The following is a 13,436-nucleotide window of genomic DNA, read 5'->3' on the forward strand; positions in this document are numbered from 1 at the left end:
TAGTAGGGGGTCTGTCAGTTAATTAAAACACAAATGTAACATGGATTACCAAAAACCTACAGTGGGGCAAAAAAGTATTTAGTCAGCCACCAATTGTACAAGTTCTCCCACTTAAAAAGATGAGGCCTGTAATTTATCATAGGTACACTTCAACTATGACAGACAAAATGAGAAAAAAAAATCCAGAAAATCACATTGTAGGATTTTTAATGAATTTATTTGCAAATTATGGTGGAAAATATCACCAGTTTAACCCTTTCCTCCCTTTTTCCTTCGAGTGCTGTGAGGTCACAAGTTTCTCCCTCACTCTTCTCCTCTGGGGATCTCCCCTGTTCCCTCTTATTCACCACCCTCCTTCCATCAGTCCTCTCCTTTCATGTTATCTTGGCCTCCTCATCCTCTAGGTTCTTGGCTCTCGTTGAGGTCAAATACCTTCTAAAACTGGAGTAGTCGTCTGAGGAATCTCCATCATCCTCCTCCCTCTGTCCCCCTCTCACTCCAACAGCAGCCTCTCCACTCTTCCCCTCGTCCCCCACCACCACTCTCTTCCCGGGCCAGAGGCGGAACACCAGCCCTTCCTCCAGGCTTCTAACCCCAGCCCTCATGCGCTCTCTGACCCCAATAACAGTCGGAGCTGACCTGGCCTGAGTGGCGAGTGTTCCACTTGTAGAAGAACAGTACGATAATCAGTAGGAGAAGAATAATGAGGACCACGATGGAACCCATATTTAACTGAACAGATGGGGGTTTAGTACGGGATGGAGAAGTTGAGGTGGTGTGGAGGGACTTGGGAAGAGATAGGGATTGTCTGTGAAGGGGGTGGGAGTGATGTGTTCTTTTCAGTCTGCTGGGTTTAGCTACCTGATGTTGCAGATGTCTATCTGTGGATGTACCATTCGGAGAGTCTGTTGTCATGACAGTATGATGACCATGCATTCCTCTGTCGTGCTTCTCGTGCGGATTGTTCAGTGGAGTTCCTGGTTTCATTCAAATGTCCATCTCTCACGCTCGTCTTTTCAGTTTGTGTGTCACTGTAGGAAGTTCCATCAGAGGCAGGCATGGCTTCATGGACAAAGATCAGGACGACCAGACAGAGTGTGCTCAGAGCCAGGGTGATATATATAGAAATGGCGGATTAGGTGGTCAGCCTAACATGGTGGGTGATAGGAAGAAATTTAACACGTGCCTAAATTACTCATGAGGTGGAGAATGAGAACAAGAAACTGAACACTAAAATAGGTTAGAACTTATTTGCTACTTTAAGTGTACAATAAAAGGGACTTAGTTAAAATATTATGTTCTGATTTATTTCATGCACCGGGAAAACACAAAGGTGTCACGCACGCACCGACACATACACACAGGAAATGGCGGTGTGCCTCAGAAGCTTCTGTGACTCACCCGTATTAACAGGAACTAAAGACTACTTGTGGCAGAACCACCTATCGTGCATCCTTCCTCGTTTTGCAAACTGAACCACCATTTGACAACACATGCCACTACCAGAAGGGCATGAGAAGAATACCCAGTCTAAACATTCACATTACTATCACAGATTGAAAAAATGGATGAATTTGCCCTTACAAGAAAGCATAAACACTACATAACCTAAGATTTAGACCACTGCAAAGCTTTCAAACATTCTCTACATTCCTGAACAACAGTTCACACAGAAGAGGTCAATAACCACTGTTTGGCCAGTTCACTTTATTCCTCATCAAGACAAGTCATAAAGCAGAACTATAGACTAAATAACCCCATCTGTTCTCTCAGTATAATCTCGTGCTTCAATGGCTGAGTTGTGTGGTGGTCGCCAGGCCCCGGCCCACAGAGAACTATGAGAAACCAACATTAATTTCTAAAATCTGACAACTGATTGTGTCTGTGTATTGTTCCAACTGATAAGACAAATAAAGTTGGAATAAATATGTCCATCCTCAGGAGTTTGAATCCTCTTGAACAAACTTCTGAACAAAACCAAAATGATGAAGATAACAGTATGCTTGGTCAATAGTGAAAAAACAGGAAGCAAGATCATCAATGGAAATAATTAAGTCCTACTTAAAGAGGAAGTGGAATGCAGAATGAGAAAAGAAGAACTCAAGTGTGGTCACATAATGTTTTGAAGTGGTCGGGCCGAGAGGGGAGGGGGCAGAAGGTGTGGACAATCGGGAGGAGATGCAGAGATGGACAGCAGAGAAAACGAGAGGATGGAGGAAAGGATTGACAACAAAGGCACAGGGAAAAACAAGTCAAGAGTGAGCAGAAATCATCAAACATGTATTACAATGAATTATCAAATTAATAAACAACATGATATAAAATCAAAGCTTTCAATTCACCTGATCAATGTGATCGATCAATTCTGAATCTGACAGGGAAATAAGGACGGTGGATGGGTGGGGTAAGACAATGAGACAGAAATAGAGAGTGAAACTGCAGAGAGAGATGGTTCAGATAAGTAATTTAAGAAAAAGTGATACAGGACTAAGATCGAATCATACTACACTGGCCCCGACGCTCGTTGGATGTGGCAGAGCTTCCAAACTATTACAGACTACAAAGGGAAGGACAGTCGAGAGCTGCCCAGTGGCACGAGTCTACCAGACGAGCTAAATAACCTCTATGTTCCCTTTCAGGCAAGTAACACTGAAACATGCATGAGAGCATCAGCTGTTCCGGACGATGTGAGTAAGACCTTTAAACAGGTCAACATTAACATGGCCGCAGGGCCAGACAGATTACCAGAACATGCACTTCGAGCACACGCTGACCAACTGGCAAGTGCCTTCACTGACATTTTCAACCTCTCCCTGTCTGAGTCTGTAATACCAACAGGTTTCAAACAGACCACCATAGTCCCTGTGCCCAAGAATACTAAGGTAAGCTGGCTAAATGACTACCGACCCATAGCACTCACATCTGTAACCATGAAGTGCTTTGAAAGGCTGGTCATGGCTCACAACACCATTATCCCAGAAACCCTAGACCAACTCCAATTTGCTTACCGCCCCAACAGATCAACAGATGATGCAATCTCTATTGCACTTCACACCTGGACAAAAGGAACAACTACAGTTGAAGTCGGAAGTTTACATTTACCTTAGCCAAATACATTTAAACTCATTTATTCCTAGTAAGAATTCCCTGTCTTAGGTCAGTTAGGATCACCACTTTATTTTAAGAATGTGAAATGTCAGAATAATAGTAGAGAGTGATTTATTTTAGATGTATTTCTTTCATCACATTCCCAGTGGGTCAGAAGTTTACATACACTCAATTAGTATTTAGAAGCATTGCCTTTATATTGTTTAATTTGGGTCAAGCGTTTCGGGTAGCCTTCCACAAGCTTCCCACAATAAGTTGGGTGAATTTTGGACCATTCCTCCTGACAGAGCTGGTGTAACTGAGTCAGGTTTGTAGGCCTCCTTGCCCGCACACGGTTTTTCAGTTCTGCCACAAATTTTCTATAGGATTGAGGTCAGGGATTTGTGATGGCCACTCCAATACATTGACAATGTTGTCCTTAAGCCATTTTGCCACAACTTTGGAAGTATGCTTGGGGTCATTGTCCATTTGGAAGACAAATTGTTCTCAACTAGCCTACCTGGTTAAATAAAGGTGAAATAAAGAAAAAGAAAAAGAAGAAGTGTGATACTCAAGTCAATAGTGTTGTTCCAGGCGACTACATTGTAGAAGTGCTGCACAAATCAACCCGTGATTGAATGTCATTGTTATTTGCAGTCCGGAATCAGATTGCAATATCATGTGGATGTGGTTACTGACATGTCAAACACTTATCCAGGTGTTGTGAGATTTAGTGTTTTGCAGACGTCCTGGAATACTGCTATTGTGTTGATATTGAGTCTCTCTCTGTCCACAGTACTCTGTGCTTCCCAACCAACCATCCAGTCTGAGACTCAAGCGGGTGAATGGCATCGTGGGCCAGTCGTTATCTTTTCCAGAGAGAGTGTTTAAAACTGGCTATTTAAGGTACGGAGAAGACACTAATGCATTTGTGCTCAATGGACAAATAGATCCAGAAGAGAGATTGAAAAATCGCCTTCCCTCGGACAATGCGACAGGATTATTCACTCTGTCAGACCTACAGATAGAAGATGCTGGGGTTTATTCTGTGGAGAATAAAGATGGAAAGAAGAGAGGACCTAAATTGAACCTCATTCTTTACTGTAAATGTGTGTGTGTGTGTGTGCACGCGCGCGCGCGTGCGTGCGTGATGTTTCCAAACCTCAGATGACAGAGTGTGACAACGGCTCATGTAGTGTGCTGTGACTTTGACCTTGTACAGGGGAGAGGACATACTAAACCAGACCAGCAGTCCTGATCTCACCACCGATCTATCTCTCCGTTTGGAGGTAGAGGGAAAGAACTACAACCCCACCTACAGCTGTGTGGCTGCTAACCCTATCAGTAATGAGACAGTTCCTGTCCCAAAATGTTGCAGCAAAGATGGTCATCCCAAGGAGACAGGTAAAAGTAGCAATTGTTCCATTGTTCTCTCTCTTACGTTTGGTCTTAACAAGAGATGGTCACGGTTGTTTTATACGGGTATCCTTGATTTATTTGGTGTGGGCTCCGGCCAAACAGTAGCCTGTGTTGAGTTTGGTTAATAAACCGGGAATTCGCAAACTCACGCCTCAGCCTGGACAACTGTTCATTTATGATCTAGCCTGATGAATTACAGTATTATTATCATCTCAGACCTGTTTGATACGCGTCTCTAAATGTTTCAAAAGCAGGAGGCACACACACAAACACACTCACTACAATCGTTACTTCATAGATTGGCTTCGAGGGTGCCAGAAAAGACCGTTGGAGAAGAGAAACGGGTAGCAGTCAGTGTTTACAGAACCTGTCCGGGCGATGAGCATCTGTATGTATCTGTCAGTTAGTCACACCCCCGCTGTATATTTATTTCACTTCATTTGTCTTCTTAGATTCATCCGAAAGAGTGCAAGTTGACACTGAGTATGCAAAACGATTACTTACAAAAACAAACAGATAGCCAGGTTAGTAACAATGCGACAGGCTGATAGACAATAAAAACCAGTTTTGGCAGCCCTCGTGGCTACAACTGTAAGCTTTAGCGCTATATGCAAGCATCTTTTATCTGTAGGTCTGACAGACTGAATAATCCTGTCACATGGTCCAAGTGAAGGCGAGTCTTGAGTTCCACAGACTACCTGAGTTTGAAACCCGGCCTGATGTCATTGCAACCGTATGATATGGTTGGGTTGCACAACGAGAAGCCACACAGCACATACGGTATATAGTAATGCCTTCGCTCTTCACATTGTCTTTTAGAGCTGTGAACTTTTTTCAAGTTACGCTTTTTAAAGTGTTTCCTCCCACTAGTTTTAGGGACGATCCTAGGTGTGTTGCGTTGCCTGTTGAGCTACCTACGGCATAACAACGAGAGTAGCCAAGAGAGCATCGGGACTGTCCTGTTTCCTTCCTCTGGCACAAAGCTTATTCTTCCTTTTTGTTGCCTTCCCACCCCTTCTATCCCCTTTAGGAATGGTTCTAGATGTGTGTTGTGTTGACTGTTGAGTTGCCTACTGCAGAACAATGAGAGTAGACAAGAGAGCGTCAAGACGTGTCTTGTTTCTTTCCTCTGGCATAAAGTATCTAATAATGAAACTATTATCCATATTATCCTTCTTTTTTTTGTGCTTTCCTACCCATTTTCTCTGCCCCTCTTTCCCTATCTGTCACATGTGCTCCCTCTCCGGCCTCTAGGTCACCGGGCTGTTTGTTATGGCGCACACCTGTCACCATCGTTACGCGCACCTGCACATCGTCAGACTCACCTGGACTCCCATCACTTTCTTGATTACCTGCCCTATAGATGTCACTCCCTTTGGTTCCTTCCCCAGGCGTCGTTGTGTAATCTGTTCCAGTGTCATCTCTGTGCGTTGTTCCTGTTTGGTATTATGTTAAGTTTATTTATTAAAACACTCGCTCCCTGACCTTGCTTCCCGACTCTCAGCACACACGTTACACTATCCCTTTTTCCCTGTGCCTCTCCATCCTTCCCTCCCCTACCTCCTTCCCTCTCCCTCCCTCCCTCCCACTCCCTTTCCCTGTCTTTCCCTGTCCCTCCATCCCTCCCACTCCCTCCCTCCCTTTCCCTGTCCCTCCATCCCTCCCCTACCTCCCTCCCTTTCCCTGTCCCTCCATCCCTCCCCTACCTCCCTCCCTTTCCCTGTCCCTCCCGTACCTCCCTCTCCCTCCCTCCCTTTCCCTGTCCCTCTCCGTCCTTCCCTCCCCTACCTCCCTCCCTCTCCCTGCCTAGGAGGAGCGAACAGGTGTACCAGAACTGGATTCACATAGAGACAAACCAAAACTGACATCAGTTTATGATACACTACAATCATATCGCATAGCTGCCAGCAGGGATGTTGACACAGCATGAAGGAGCGAAATGGGAAGTCACTGAGAGGCCGGAGAATCATTTGAACAAAATTAAATTAAAACAATATTCACCCAGAAAACATTTTAGAGGCACACTTGTTATGGGAGAACATTCCCCTGGAACTGTTGAGATAATGTTATATTTTCAGGCTTTTTTTGTAGGTCATTCTCACAGACCTGTCAAAGAAAGGCCTCGATGACATCCACCGATACGCACCAATTCAATAACTATGCATAGAGTTATTAGAAGGATAAGGATAATCCTTTTTTTAAATGCCTTTTGTACCAAAATCCCAATTTATAGGTTGAAACAAATGGAACTTTTTTAATACATTTTAATACAATTCACTAGTGTGTTTGCCCGGGGTGCAACTTTGGTTTTTAGAAGTGGAGGGGGCATGACTTTTTATTCTATTTTATGATTTTTTCAAATCCAGTCATATTAACACTCCAAACAGCCTAGCCAACAGCTCGCAGGTGTCCGCATGGTCCTAAAGCACAAAATTGCTACTTCAGAATGTGGGGGGGGACCCCCGTCCCCAGTGAAAGTTGCATCCCTGGTGTATACTATGCTACTGCTGGGCCGAAGCTTCTTTTCAGTACTGACCGTTCTGTTGTTTAATTGTAGGTACCTCCCTGTATCTTTTTATAAGCTGGTAATTGTTTAGCTTGCCAGAGGATAACAGCTGTTTACATAAAAGAGCAGGCGTTTGAGATAAAGACACCTTCTTAGCAGCAAAGGGTTTTTATGGCTCGTGTTCACTAGCACGAGCTAAATTGCTGTGTGCCGCTTAGGCCGCCCAGAGTGGCTCGCTTGTGGGCTTGCTGGCAGCATATAGCAGCGCGTTCGATTGTGCATCAAGAATTCAGCATAGCAAGTTTGTAAGCAGGTCTGGATATGAAATGGGTTAAGTAGTTTAATCCGTTCTCCATTTTATGAATTTATTCACGGGTAAACAGTGTTTAAAAGCAGAAAATGTATTTAATTGTTTATTTGCATATAATCGGCACATTTTCTTAAAGACAACATTATTGACACCTTGACACCGAATTAAGAGAATTTGCCTATAAATAGTGATTTCCTCCTCATATCTGTATTTCCATCATGAAATTGCAAACTGAGGAAACTCTTCGCTATTGCGGCGATCTATCAACGTTGGAACCTGCGGCGACGGAGCTCCAGGTGGGTTCACCCCCGTCCTGATGTCCCGCAGCCAGTATGGAGAGTACCATCCTCTGGTACAGGAGCTGCGGTTTGACGATGTGATGTTCCAGGGCTATTTCAGGCTTGATGAAGCCCAGTTCGATGACCTGCTGTGCAGGATGGGACCTCGCATTGCAAGGGAAGACACAACATTTCAGTGAGCTATTTATCCAGCTGAATGTCTCGCCATACCCCTTCAAAACATTCAACCTCAGCACCAGGGTCAGCGCACTTTCAATTGTTGTTTTTTGCCATCATTGTAAGTCTGCCACACACACACTTTATGATACAGTTATTAAACATAAGAATGAGCTTTTGTCACAACCCGGCTCGTTAAATAATTTTCCACACACAGTCTGTGCCTGTATTTAGTTTTCATGCTAGTGAGGGCCGAGAATCCACTCTCACTTAGGTACGTGGTTGCAAAGGGAATCAGTGTCTTAACAGCGCGATTTGCCAAGGCAAGAAACTCAGAGCGCTCCCTATTCAGAAATCTGGCAGTGGCTTCTGATTAAATTACATTTTCCCAGAAACGCTTGTTCCAATTTCGATGAGGCTCTCTTGTTCAGATATCGGTAAGTGGACTGGAGGCCGGGCATGAAAGGGATAACGAATCCAGTTGTTTGTGTCGTCCGTTTTGGGAAAGTACCTGCGTAATTGCGCACCCAGGTCACTCAGATGCTTCACTATATCACATTTGACATTGTCCGTAAGCTTGAGTTAAATTTGCACACAAAAAAATCATACAAAAAGACCTGTGTGGAAAGACCTGTGTGTTGTCCTTGTTATTGCAGACAGAAAAGAGCTCCAACTTCTTAATCATAGCCTCAATTTTGTCCCGCACATTTAATATAGTTGCGGATGATGATGGTCAGTAAAGAAAACTTTAAGCTCGTCTCTCAATTAAAAAATAAAAGTGTCAAATCTTTGCCCCTTGATAACCAGCATTACATGGTCGCTGCCCATATCATTGCAAAATGCAGAAAATACACGAGAGTTCAGGGGCCTTGCTTTAACAAAGTTAACCATTTTCACTGTAGTGTCCAAAATGTATTTCAAGCTGTCAGGCATTCCCTTGGCAGCAAGAGCCTCTCGGTGGATGCTGCAGTGGACCCAAGTGGCGTGGGGAGCAACTGCTTGCAACTGCTTACCACTCCACTATGTCTCCCTGTCATGGCATTTGCACCATCAGTACAGATACAAACACATTTTGACCACCAAAGTCCAGTTGATGTCACAAAGCTTTCCAGTACTTTAAAAATATCATATCATGTTGCCCTGGTGGTTCCAGTGGTTTGCAGAAGAGGATGTCTTCCATAAGTTACCCCCCATAAACGTAACTGACATACACCAGGAGCTGTGCGTGGCCCGCCACGTCTGTTGACTCATCCAGCTGTAACGCATATAATTCACTGGCTTGTTTCAAAACATCTCCAGCCATGTCTCTGATGTGTCGTGAAACATTGTTGTTTGATGAAGACATTGTCTGTATAGTTTTTTTTGTTGCCTTTTCCCCCCAGCATTGTCCCAGCCATATCCGCGGCAGCAGGAAGAATTAAGTCCTCCACAATAGTATGGGGCTTGCCTGTCCTAGCCACTCGGTAGCTCACCATATCAGACGCTTCTAGCCCCTTCTTATTAATGGTATCTGTTTCTTTAATACATGTCTTACTACACGAAAGTCATCTTTATTCTCGCTCAAAAAAGTCCCATGGCTTATTTTTCAAATTGTCATACTTCGTTTCTAAATGTCTGCACAAGAGTGAAGGTTTCCTGCGAGAGAGTAACGTTTAATGTGATTGGATGTTAATTATTTGACTAGGCTACCTGTATTTGACATTGTGGTGTTATTTCGCTGAACACTAGATGGTTTAATTTTATTTTTGGCAGTGAAACGAGGCTACTCAGGTGAGAGAAAAAAAACTCACCCAACTGTATAGCCCCATTGGAAAATATAAATGTACTGTTTGAAAATGTTACGATCATTTTTTGTTAACAAAAAGTAACTTTTACAGTGCCTTGCGAAAGTATTCGGCCCCCTTGAACTTTGCGACCTTTTGCCACATTTCAGGCTTCAAACATAAAGATATAAAACTGTATTTTTTTGTGAAGAATCAACAACAAGTGGGACACAATCATGAAGTGGAACGACATTTATTGAATATTTCAAACTTTTTTAACAAATCAAAAACTGAAAAATTGGGCGTGCCAAATTGGGTGATCAGAGATGCAGCCAAGAGGCCCATGATCACTCTGGATGAACTGCAGAGATCTACAGCTGAGGTGGGAGACTCTGTCCATAGGACAACAATCAGTCGTATATTGCACAAATCTGGCCTTTATGGAAGAGTGGCAAGAAGAAAGCCATTTCTTAAAGATATCCATAAAAAGTGTTGTTTAAAGTTTGCCACAAGCCACCTGGGAGACACACCAAACATGTGGAAGAAGGTGCTCTGGTCAGATGAAACCAAAATTGAACTTTTTGGCAACAATGCAAAACGTTATGTTTGGCGTAAAAGCAACACAGCTGAACACACCATCCCCACTGTCAAACATGGTGGTGGCAGCATCATGGTTTGGGCCTGCTTTTCTTCAGCAGGGACAGGGAAGATGGTTAAAATTGATGGGAAGATGGATGGAGCCAAATACAGGACCATTCTGGAAGAAAACCTGATGGAGTCTGCAAAAGACCTGAGACTGGGACAGAGATTTGTCTTCCAACAAGACAATGATCCAAAACATAAAGCAAAATCTACAATGGAATGGTTCAAAAATAAACATATCCAGGTGTTAGAATGGCCAAGTCAAAGTCCAGACCTGAATCCAATCGAGAATCTGTGGAAAGAACTGAAAACTGCTGTTCACAAATGCTCTCCATCCAACCTCACTGAGCTCGAGCTGTTTTGCAAGGAGGAATGGGAAAAAATGTCAGTCTCTCGATGTGAAACACTGATAGAGACATACCCCAAGCGACTTACCGCTGTAATCGCAGCAAAAGGTGGCGCTACAAAGTATTAACTTAAGGGGGCTGAATAATTTTGCACGCCCAATTTTTCAGTTTTTGATTTGTTAAAAAAGTTTGAAATATCCAATAAATGTCGTTCCACTTCATGATTGTGTCCCACTTGTTGTTGATTCTTCACATAAAAATACAGTTTTATATCTTTATGTTTGAAGCCTGAAATGTGGCAAAAGGTCACAAAGTTCAAGGGGGCCGAATACTTTCGCAAGGCACTGTATTTGTATGAATTTTTTTTCTATGTGAATCACATTTTTATTTGGCGTACCCCCGACGGCATTGCACGTACCCCTGGGGGGGAATGCCTGGTCGAAGGTAAATATTGTCAAGCAATTTTAGAATCCTGACACCTTATTATCGATCGATTAAATCTATAAGGAGTGAGTCAGTAGCAGCTATGAATGGATCAGACCAAAAACTAATAGCGTTGCAACACAAAATATTTCATAGGCTACACTAGAAAGCATTCTTTATGGGATTCATTTTCATTAAATGTGTCTTGATTATATCTTTGAGGTTACTGATGCTATTGTTTTATTATGGTATTTATATATTCATTTGTGATGCTGTCCTTCATATGACCCTGTTGTCACATGCTACACATGCACGTGTGTGTGTGTGTGCACATGCAGCTCTCTATCCAAATGTCATCATGATTTGTTATGAGAGATATTATACTCTAGTAATCCACAATTACACGTTGATGTGAAAGTCTAAAAATTGCATTGTTTTCCATACTCCTACAGATACCTTGCGACTGGAGATTCTTTCAAGACCAAAACCTACTGCCACCGTGTGGGGGACTGCACAGAGTTGTGACCAGGGTCATCTGGGACTGTCTCATGGGGGAATCCATGCCTGTCCCAACCACGGGTGACTGGAGGGCCATCGCTGCTGGCTTTGAAGAACGATGGAACTTTCCTCATTGTCTGGGATCAGTGGATGGCAAGCATGTGGACCTGCAAGCCCCCCACCTCAAACTCCGGCTCCCTGCTCTACAACTGCAAGTGTACAATCTCCATTGTCCTCTTGGCAGTTGTGGATGCCAATTACCTCTTCCGGTTAGTGGATGTCGGCAGCTACGTGAGGACGAGCGACGGAGGCACAATGGCCAACTCTGCCTTTGGTCCTCAGAGATGGCACCCTGGACCTTCCATAAGACACCCTGATTCCTGGAGCAGAGCACCGGGGACCCCAGCCCCATGTCTCTGTGGGAATTGAGGCCGTTCCTCTCCGGAGAAACTTCACGGAGCAAACAATCCCAGAAGGAACAGGGTCTTCAACTACCGCCTCTCCCGAGCCAGGCTGACCGTCGAGTGCACCTTCGGCATTCTTGCGTCCCAGTGGCAGATGTACCGGCGAGTCATTGGGGCCCACAGTGCTAACACAGAGGCGTGTGTGTAAGCTACCTGTGTGTCCTCCAAACTTCATGAGGATGTACACGAGAACCAGGAGGGGACCTGCAGCTCACCGCCACGTGCCAGAGGAGAGGTCTGCTGCTCTGCAGGATGTTGCCAGGATGGGGAACAACAACACTGCCCGGGGGACCATCTGTGCACGGGACACCTTCGCCTCCTACTTTTGCGAGGAGGGTGCTGTTCCCTGGCAACACCTTGTGCCATAGACGACACTATGCACACACACACAAAGGCTCTTTTAAGAGCCACCCACATTCAAATAAAATAGTATTGTTCCATTTACTTAGCCATGTCAACTGCAGTTATTGTCTACACAAAACAGGCTGTTTTCAGAGGCTCAGGTGTATTACTGTGGGCTGTGCACTTTCAACCTTCAAAGAATAGTCAAAAGGACCAACCATGGAGAATAGTAAGACACTCCATTATTATGTTCGCTATATTGTGTGTGTGTGTGTGTGTGTGTGTGTGTGTGTGTGTGTGTGTGTGTGTGTGTGTGTGTGTGTGTGTGTGTGTGTGTGTGTGCGCGCACGCTTGTGTGTCTTTGCATGTTCTTCAGTATAAAGTACTCTGAGGCCCCTCAGGTTGGACACTGTGGACACCAGGTGAAGACACAGAGAAACACACAGATTCCTGTTGAACACTTTGTCTCTTATTTTCCTTATTTTATCTCCCTCACTTCATGCATTTTCCCCCTTCATCCTTCTCCCTAAACCCTCCAGGTTATATCAGCTGTGTCAGTGAACTTCTCCCCTCTGGCTTGCCTGACAGAGGGCACATCATGATCACAGAGGTGAGAGGTCACTTGGCTGAGTCAACAGGAAGTGTTATTAAAGAGATGCTTTACATTGAATGGCAGGCAGCTTAGCCCCAGTGATGTACTGGGCTACACGCTACACACTACCCCCTGTTGTGTCTTGCGGTCGGAGACCAAGCAATTGCCGTACCAGGCAGTGATGCAACCGGTCAGGATGCTCTCAATGTTGCAGCTGTAGAACCTTTTGAGGATCTCAGGACCCATGCCAAATCTTTTTAGTTTCCTTTGTCGTGCCCTCTTCACGACTGTCTTGGTGTGTTTGGACCATTCTAGTTTGTTGTTGATGTGGACACCAAGGAATTTGAAGCTTTCAACCTGCTCCACTACAGCCCCGTCGATGAGAATGGGGGCGTGCTCGGTCCTCCTTTTCTTGTAGTCCACAATCATCTCCTTAGTCTTGGTTACGTTGAGGGATAGGTTGTTATTCTGGCACCACCCGGCCAGGTCTCTGACCTCCTCCCTATAGGCTGTCTCGTCGTTGTCGGTGATCAGGCCTAACACTGTTGTGTCGTCTGCAAACTTCATGATGGTGTTGGAGTCGTGCCT

At 44.4% G+C, this 13,436-nt stretch overlaps 2 pseudogenes; one reads left to right on the forward strand and one right to left on the reverse strand.

Annotated features, from left to right (window-relative positions):
• Positions 1–297: 297 nt before the first annotated feature.
• Positions 298–1,123, reverse strand: LOC149975159 (uncharacterized; annotated as a pseudogene).
• A 1,063-nt stretch (positions 1,124–2,186) lies between these two features.
• On the forward strand, positions 2,187–12,358 carry LOC149975160 (uncharacterized; annotated as a pseudogene).
• Positions 12,359–13,436: the final 1,078 nt, after the last annotated feature.

The sequence above is a fragment of the Oncorhynchus mykiss genome, chromosome 19 (genome assembly GCF_057628025.1).
Source record: "Oncorhynchus mykiss isolate SJ-2025 chromosome 19, ASM5762802v1, whole genome shotgun sequence".
Classification (NCBI taxonomy): Eukaryota; Metazoa; Chordata; class Actinopteri; order Salmoniformes; family Salmonidae; genus Oncorhynchus; species Oncorhynchus mykiss.